This window comes from Strix uralensis, chromosome 4, assembly GCF_047716275.1.
Source record: "Strix uralensis isolate ZFMK-TIS-50842 chromosome 4, bStrUra1, whole genome shotgun sequence".
NCBI lineage: Eukaryota > Metazoa > Chordata > Aves > Strigiformes > Strigidae > Strix > Strix uralensis.
Window position 1 is genome coordinate 49628605 of NC_133975.1, and position 9565 is coordinate 49638169.

Genomic DNA, 9565 nt, shown 5'->3' on the forward strand with positions numbered 1-9565 from the left:
AGAAGAAGACATCCAAGAAGGTTGTTAATGTAGGTGGCGTGAAACCGCAAGAAAGTAATCAGCGATCTCCCAGATACAGGAAGACTGAGATCACCTCCCTTGGCCCTGATGAAGGAGTTTCCGGCCTGGCACAGCAAGGGTCAGACAGTGAATACTCTGACCAAGAACAGGAATAGAGGGCCCCTGCCTCCAGCCAGGAGGAGGAGAGGGATGATCTGGTGTATTGGACAGTGTGGATTCGATGGCCTGGCACATCAAATCCACAGAAGTACCAGGCTTTAATTGATACCGGGGCACAGTGTACATTAATGCCATCAAGTTATAGAGGGGCAGAACCTATCTGGATCTCAGGAGTGACAGGCGGATGTCAAGAACTGTCAGTACTGGAGGCCGAGGTTAGCTTGACCGGGGATAAGTGGGAAAAACATCCCATTGTAACTGGCCCAGAAGCCCCTTGTATCTTGGGCACTGACTACCTCAAGAGGGGGTATTTCAAAGACCCAAAAGGATACCGATGGGCTTTTGGTGTGGCCAGTGTGAACACAGAGAAGGTCAAACAGTTGTCTAATCTGCCTGGCCTCTCAGGAGATCCTTTTGTTGTAGGACTGTTGCGAGTTAAAGAACAACAGGTGCCAATTGCTATGAGGACCGTGCACCGACGGCAGTATCGCACGAACTGAGACTCTCTGGCTCCCATCCAAGAACTGATCCGTCAACTGGAGACCCAAGGTGTCATTAGTAAGACACATTCGCCTTTTAATAGCCCAATATGGCCAGTACGAAAGTCTGACGGAGGGTGGAGGTTGACAGTAGACTATCGTGGCCTGAACGAAGTGATGCCACCACTGAGTGCTGCTGTACCAGATATGTTAGAGCTCCAGTATGAACTGGAGTCAAAGGCAGCCAAGTGGTACGCCACAATCGACATCGCCAATGCATTCTTTTCAATTCCTTTGGCAGAAGAGTGCAGGCCACAGTTTGCTTTCACGTGGAGGGGTGTCCAGTATACCTGGAATCAACTGCCCCAGGGGTGGAAGCACAGCCCCACTATTTGTCATGGACTAATTCAAACTGCACTGGAAAAGGGTGATGCCCCTGAACATCTACAGTACATCGATGACATCATTGTGTGGGGCAACAAGGCAGAAGAAGTGTTCAAGAAAGGACAAAAAGTAATTGAGATTCTTCTGAGAGCTGGGTTTGCCATAAAGAAAAGCAACGTCAAGGGACCAGCACAGGAGATTCAGTCCTTGGGAATAAAATGGCAAGATGGACGCCGCCATGTGCCTATGGAGGTTGTCAACAAGATAGCAGCTATGTCTCCACCGACCAACAAGAAGGAAACACAAGCTTTCTTAGGACTTGTGGGATTTTGGAGGATGCACATTCCAGGGTACAGTCAGCTGGTGAGCCCTCTCTATCAAGTAACCTGAAAGAAGAACAATTTTGAGTGGGGTCTTGAGCAACAACAAGCCTTTGAGCACATCAAACAGGAGATAGCTCGGGCGGTAGCTCTTGGGCCTGTTCAGACAGGACCAGATGTGCAAAATGTACTTTACACATCAACTGGGGAGCATGGCCTCAAATAGAGCCTCTGGCAGAAGATACCAGGTGAAACTCGGGGTCGACCATTAGGATTTTGGAGCCGGGGATATCGAGGATCAGAAGCCCACTACACTCCAACTGAAAAGGAGATACTGGCAGCATATGAGGGGATTCGAGCCGCTTCCGAAGTTGTTGGTACAGAAGCACAGCTCCTCTTGGCACCGCGATTGCCTTGTACTACATTGGATGTTCAAAGGAAACATCCCTTCTACACACCATGCAACCAGTGCTACCTGGAGTAAATGGGTAGCGTTAATCACGCAACGAGCTCGACTGGGAAAACCCAACCGTCCAGGAATCCTGGAAGAGATCATGGACTGGCCAGAAGGTAGAGATTTTGGAGCACTGCCTGAGGAGGTGGCTCGTGCCCAAGAAGCACCACCATATAACGAATTACCAGAAGATGAAAGGCGGTATGCTCTGTTTACTGATGGATCCTGTCGTGTGGTAGGAAACCATCAAAAGTGGAAAGCTGCTGTGTGGAGCCCCACAAGACAAGTCGTTGAGGCCACTGAAGGAGAGGGCGAGTCAAGTCAGTTTGCAGAAGTAAAAGCGATCCAACTAGCCCTAAAGATTGCTGAATGAGAAAAGTGGCCAGTACTGTATCTCTACACTGACTCCTGGATGGTGGCTAATGCCCTGTGGGGGTGGCTACAGGAGTGGAAGAAGACCAATTGGCAGCGCAGAGGTAAACCCATCTGGGCTGCTGCACTGTGGCAGGACATCGCTGCCCGAGTGGAAAACGTGGCTCTAAAGGTACGTCATGTAGATGCCCACATGCCCAAAAGCCGTGCCACCGAAGAACATCAAAACAATGAGCAAGTAGACAAGGCTGCTAAAATTGAAGTAGCTCAGCTGGACCTGGACTGGGAGCGCAAGGGTGAGCTATTTGTAGCTCGATGGGCCCATGAAACATCCGGGCATCTCGGGAGAGATGCAACGTACAGATGGGCTCGTGATCAAGGGGTGGACCTGACCATGGAGGCCATCTCACAGGTCACTCATGAATGCGAAACGTGTGCTGCAATCAAGCGAGCCACACGAGTAAAGTCTCCCTGGAACAGAGGGCGATGGCTGAGTTTTCGATATGGTGAGGCCTGGCAAATTGACTATATTGGACCATTGCCACGAACACGCCAAGGCAAGCGATACATACTCACCATGGTGGAAGCAACTACTGGTTGGCTTGAGACGTACCCTGTAAATCATGCCACTGCCCGAAATACCATCTTAGGTCTTGAAAGGCAAATTTTATGGCGACATGGTACTCCTGAAAGAATCGAATCAGACAATGGGACCCATTTTCGAAATAATCTCATAAACTCCTGGGCAAAGAAACACGGCATTGAGTGGGTGTATCACATCCCTTATTACCCACAAGCATCTGGAAAGATTGAAAGATACAATGGACTGTTGAAGACTATGTTGAGAGCATTGGACAATGGGGGATGGAAGCACTGGGATATAAATTTAGCAGAAGCCACTTGGCTAATTAATACCAGAGGATCTGTTAACCGTCCTGGTCCTGCCCAAACAAAACCCCTTCATACTGTGGGAGGAGGTAAGGTCCCTGTAGTACACACAGGGAAATGGCTGGGGAAGGCAGTGTGGATTGCTCCTCTCTTGGGAAAAGGCAAGCCCACTCGTGGGATTGTTTTTGCTCAGGGACCTGGATGTACTTGGTGGGTAATGCGGGAGAATGGGGCTACTCAGTGTGTGCCTCAAGGAGATTTAACCTTGGGGGGGGAAATAATCTGTGGGTTGAGTTGTATGTTGCAGGAAGTGATGGAGGAAGTAGGAACAACGAAGAGTGAACCAGATACATGCGATGATGACGCAAACCTAGCCGCTGCTGGAGTCCAACAGTCAAACATACTGCTCCTGTCCTGAACATCCATCTTGACAGATGGGAGCCAAGTCACTGAACATCTGGAGGAGTGAAGAAAGCTTATGGAATGAATAAATGAGTGTTATGTGGGACCTGGGCATGACGTAAATGGTATGGAATAAGGGGTGGAGACTGTATCGGGTCTGGCTGAGCCAGAATTGGTTTTCCCCTGTAGCAGCCCTCATGGTGCTGTGTTTTATGTTGGGAGCTGGCAGGGTGTTGATAGCACACTGGTGTTGTGGCTACTGCTGAGTAGTGCTTACACAACACCAAGGCTCTTTCTGACATTTCCCCCGCCCAGTGGGACGGGGTGGGCAAGATCTTGGGAGGGGACACAACCAGGACAGCTGACCCGAACTGACCAAAGGGATATTCCATACCATATGACGTCTGCTCAGTATAAAGCTGGGAGAAAGGAGGAAGGGGGTGGGGTCACCCTTGGTCCTCCGAGGCAACCACTACGCGTATTGGAGCCCTGCTTCCTGAGAAGGCCCGACATCGCCTGTTAATGGGAAGTAGAGAATAAATCTGTTTTGTTTTTTTTTGCTTCCGCGCGCGGACCTTTGCTTCGCTTTGCTTATATTAAAACTGCTGTTGTTTTACCCACAAGGGTTGTTTTGTTTTCCTATCTTATTTTCTTTCCCTTCTTTGCCCTATTGAGAAAAAAAGGGGAAAGGGGGGGAAGTGATAGAGCGACTTGGTGGGTACCTGGCATTTAGCCAAGGTCAAACCACCACACCCCTGTTGCCAGGGCTTGTGTTTCACCTCAGGCTTGTCATAATACTCAATTCTTTATAGTTTTGCATTTTTCTCCTCCAGGGGCATTCTTGTGTCAGCTCAACAAGACTTTTTTCATTATATATTCCCTTTTTTGCTCTCTCTTTTTTCTCTCAGGCCCTCTCACTTCTATGCTCATATTTACTACACATGACCATGTTTTACATTTCCTTACTATTACTTTCCTAGGGTTTCTTTAATCCCATCTATCCCATTTCATAAGGGATACATCCATATTGTTTACTTCTCTCCCTCAGGCATCCTTCCTCATCTCCATGCAGTTGTCAAGTCGTTCCCTCTCCTATTTTTCTTTTGGTCTTTTTCCTCTTCAGCCTTATATCACCTTCCTCTGCTGTTACCACTATCAAACCAATGAATTGTTTCTGGAGTCTACAGGCTGTGGACAGCTGGGCAGTACCCATTTCTTTGAAGTTAGCATCCATTCAGGAAAGGGGATATTACTGTCCTTCCCTAGTGAGAACTGACTCACATTAAAGCCCGGGAATTGCTGTCTCACAGCTGTTCGAGACCGAGTAGATGCCACTGTGGATGCAACCTGCTGTTAGGAGATTTAAGAAATCGGGGATTACAACATTTAGTCAATACTAATCCTGTACTGATCTTTAGAACAACTGCAGCTAAAAATTTCCATTCTGATTGATGTAACTTGGGTGACTACAAATTTTATTTGCTTCAAAAGCCTAACCTCAGCCCTATGAGGAGTCACTGACTATGGAAGTGTGATAGCAGCCATATCCAGGCTAGCTTCTGAACAGGTGAGGGAGCAGCAGGTATAAAATACAGTAGGTCTCTCACTTGGCAGAGCAAAGCTGTCAGGTCAGTACTTGTAACAGGTGAAGGAGAAAAACTGAAAAATCAGGTTCTGCAGATAGAGCTAACTTAAATATTATCAGAACATAAGCTATCCATTAGTCCAGAGAATTTCAAGAACTAGAAGGTGTCATAAATAAACTGTAACTGCTAACCCCAACGACAGGCACATGTGTGTTTTCCTCTACCCATGTTTATCCAAACAAATCAGCACACAAGCACACATTAGATGGGAAATTCTCTCAAGAGTATGGAATGAGGTTTACAACCTCTGACTTCCCAGGCCAGGGCAGGTGCAGAGAGCAGAGTCACCATTAGGTGGGAGCTGCTGGTCTCAGCTTGGCTGGGCAGGAGAGGAAAAGGAGATGCTATGAAGCAGAGGCAGCACAGCTCTTCAGACAACAGTAGGCAGTAGGAGAGGCAGTTTTAAAAAGACAGTTCAGGAGCTGTCTGTGATCTTAACATTTGGTCCTAATGAGCAGGACTGAACTTTATCCAGTACAGTTGTGCTTAAAGATGTTTTTCTGGACCAAGGCTGCTATCCTGGTCTAATTATTGTAATAATTCCACATTCCCCTGCCTTGTGTAATTAACTTGGGTTTGTGGCTTTGCAAAGAAGACCGTTATTAAAACAAAATCAAGCTGGTTAGTGGTAGCAGTGGTGTTTGTATTACTGCAGCACCTCCAAATCCTAGTCATGGCTCAGGTTTCTAATGTCCTCAGGCTGTGCTCAGGAGGATGAAGAAACATAATGGAGTACACACTACATGTCACAAGATGGAAGCACTGCATCTTTCTCCAGCTGGGCAATATGGCTCAGCATTTCAGATTTGATTCTTTGTGGACACATGATTTCCTGTTGCCCACTGAACACTAACCCAGGGACCAACCCATAACACTGAAATATTACCATCGTCTATTCAGATATGAAGCCACCTTCCTGAGGGGAGGGCCTGATGCAGGGAGAGGGGGTGACTATTGTAGGTACTCACAGGGTTCCCATCAGAGCAATACTGAAGCAGCTCACTGCCCCTTACGACTCATTGCGATGTCCCTGTGTAGAGAAGTAGCCTAGGTCTTGAGTGACCTTATTGAAAAAGCACCTTGTCCAAGGTGATACAAAAAAAAAAAAAGAAAAATCTATGCCAAAGCAGGAACTGAATTCAGATTTTCCTGGTGGCCACAGGGCTTTGAGTCTCTGAACAACCTTTCCTTACATCACACTAGGTTTGCATGTCATATTAAAAGCTAAGATGCAAATGTTTACATAGCACATCTAATTTCTTCCTTTTTAAAAAGACAAGTGTAAGGTAGTGGTATGCTACCAAAAGATTTTCATAATTTCCCTTTTGTTTTAAAATAATTCAAGAAGTTTTAAGCTTTTGGGGAAAAAAATAATAATCAAAGGCCCTCAACACTACAGGGTTTCATAGCTTTAGAGGAGGACTGAAAAGTGTAAAGTCTTAAGGCCTTTCCATTTTCTTAATCGTGTTTCATCTAAAATAGTTGCATTTCCCAAATAGCTGCTATATAATCGTATTTGCACTTGCACTGCTTTTCCTCCACATTTTTTATATAGTGAGCAAAATTTTATTAACCACATACGAGGAGAAGCTGAAACCCAAGGAGCATTAATGAAACTTCACACAGCAAGTGATTTGAGGCTACAAGAAGGCAACACAGCATTACAGAAACATCATGTGGGCTCTCTGGCTCCTGTGCCATGTTTTTTGCTTGGCATGACAGCAGTGGGGACCATGTGCATGGTCTGCTGGGAAACCAGCAGTCACAGCTAGGCAGCAAGTCTGTCAGTGAACACACCAAGAAGTAGAGTTTTAAGCAGACACAAAAACATAGTTTCAAAACCAGAAAGGGAAGACATGGTTTGAAAGCCACCGAAACGCTCCGTTCACAATGATGAACCCATAACCTGAATTTTCAATGAAATTAAAAGTATCTGTTCTTTTACATTTAGATAGAAGTGGTCTGTGAGCTGATATTCTGTCCACAGAGGAATAAGTATCAGGTGAGGGTGGAGGACTGAAAGGTAGTGAGTTGTCCCATTTAGGTCTTCATTTAAAGGAGTATTTGGTACAAACCAAAGTTTGGTGTCAGTCCAGGTGCCTCCTGGATTCTGTTTTTTACATTTTTGTTCTCCCCACACATAGTTTTTTCCACTCAGCCTAAACCATTTTTTCCTCTTACTTTTCAATTCTATGCTCAAACATTTAACCTCTCGTCTTTGTCCAGTTGCACTGGTCTTTGCTTTCTCACTTTGGCCCCACCCACACTCCTCCTCCACCATTTTTGTTTGTAGTCTCTAGAAAAGAAACATTATAAACTAAAATTTTGGTGAAGACTTCATTCTATGATTCAAGGAAATAATAGCTCTAATGAAATGGTCTGATGCCTTAGAGCCAGACACAATGAGCCCTAATCTGAATGCTAGCCCATTTATTTATCTAACGGTTCACTCCAGAAGATAACCACGCTGACCATAATAGAATGACCAGTACATCTCTGCAAATATACTGTAGTTGCATATTTACTGGGAAGCATTTGAAAAAGTTACTTGCACAATCATGCATCATTGGTTATGTGTTCAAGATAAAGTTTAAACACTGTTTATACCTTTCAGTTTACATCCTGTTCTCTTTGTCTGCATACTAAGAGGATTTAAAATCTCCAGATCATCCTTTAAATCTAATAACAGATTAGCAAAACAATTATAAGGCTGTGAGAAAAATATTTTGCAGATACATTAACATGAGTCTCCCATGCAGTAAAACATAATGAAACTATAAGAATATAAATTACTACTCAAAATATTTTAGTGTATATATATATATCTTATAGGTTTCTAACCCAATTATTTTTAAAGTATCTGCTCCTTAAAAATGAAATGTATGATAACTTAAGTGTAATCTTACTTTTTGTATGTTTTCTGCACATAAAATACTCCTGTGCTTTTGTAAATGAATCCCAGTGATAATGAACAAACACCATGAAAATAAAGACAAAGTAGTTAGACGGTAAAGTAAGGAGTCCCTGCTGAGCCAAGCCATTTCACTGGTGAGCACTGCAAAACCAAGGAAAGTGTTATAATATTTCATATTCCCAACATTCAACTTCAAGCAACTCTCCTTTGAAACTGCAGACAAGGAGCTCACAGGCCATGAATTCTCTCATCAATTTATGACCTGTCTTCAGTGCTGTTTCTCAACTTTCAGACCAAGAGGAGCGGGCAGTTTTACAGACCATATTCAGCTGCAGATAGGAGGTAAATAAGCTCATCTGCTCTATTAACAAGAACGAACGAACTTGTTAAGTACATACCTTCTCATTTTCTTAGTTCCAGCTCCTCTGCAGTCTTCAGCCTTGCAAAACTCCCCCAGACTGTGTGACCCCACAACAGACTCTTGAGTGATTCATTGTGGCAAACTTCCTTCTGTTCAGCTTCAGTTTATGTGGCCAGACTGGCTGAGGTGAAAAAAAAGCCAAAACAAAGGGAAAAATAAAAAGCGGAGGCATTGACAGGAGAAACTAAAACCATCTTAAGGAACAGTGGGTCTGGTTAAGGCACACTGTTTTTTCACCATGTCAGCGAGTTAGTTTACTGACTATTGACTTTGGTCGTAGGTCATTAGGGTGCTAATGCCAGGCAAGGCAAAAGGCATCTTGTCCTTTGATAGGATTTAAGGGTAATCTTCAGGAGAAAGAGTGAGAACAGTTACTAGCATTTGGGGGTGTGATTGCTAATACAGCAATGATGCATGACTGATCTATTAACTGTTTCACTCGCAAACAAAGGGAAGAAGGTTCTGCCAAGAATCTGCCATTCTTTGATGGAGACCACAATGTCTGAATCCCTTTCTTAGAGCAAAACTGTGGTAAATGCTGAGCCTGTGTGTTTCACAATGAGGGATTAATTCTGTTTTAATGCATAATCCTATATACTCAAAGACAAGAGAGTGCTGCAGAGAATTTTAAAAAAAGCATGCAGAAATATACCTAGTGCGTTATATATATTCACATATATACTCATAGACAAAGAGGAAGAAATGTTTCTGCATGTTTTTCCCCTGTTCATCAACATCATCAGCAGCTAAACTAGGCTACATGTCAAAAGTAAGCCAATAGTGCTTCCCCTGCTTCTTCCCCTCCACCACCAAATCCTAATTCCACATGTGGCATTGCCACAAAAGCAGCCAAACTGTATGTTGTAGGTTACTCTTCAACAGGACTACAGAGCCTTGAAGAACACTGGAGCCTCTTACACAAGAAAACATTCTCTGCCCCAAAAGGCTTACAATCCAACCATTCCCCATACTGAAACAGCTGCACTAGCTGCTCAGACAAAAATAATTCATTTGCGGAGTTCTGTAAATGCCCATCCCATCGACACCTATTTGCACATTGCAATGACACATCCAGGAAAAGATATGCTGATCTACACAGTGACCC

At 44.4% G+C, this 9565-nt stretch overlaps 1 protein-coding gene across 1 annotated transcript in view; it reads right to left on the reverse strand.

Annotated features, from left to right (window-relative positions):
- TRIM2 (tripartite motif containing 2) overlaps window positions 1-8480 on the reverse strand; it is a 122577-nt gene extending 114097 nt beyond the window's left edge. The window contains exon 1 of the mRNA XM_074866648.1: window positions 8438-8480. The gene's annotated coding sequence lies outside the window, so the exon portion shown is untranslated. The remainder of the gene's footprint in view (window positions 1-8437) is intronic.
- Window positions 8481-9565: the final 1085 nt, after the last annotated feature.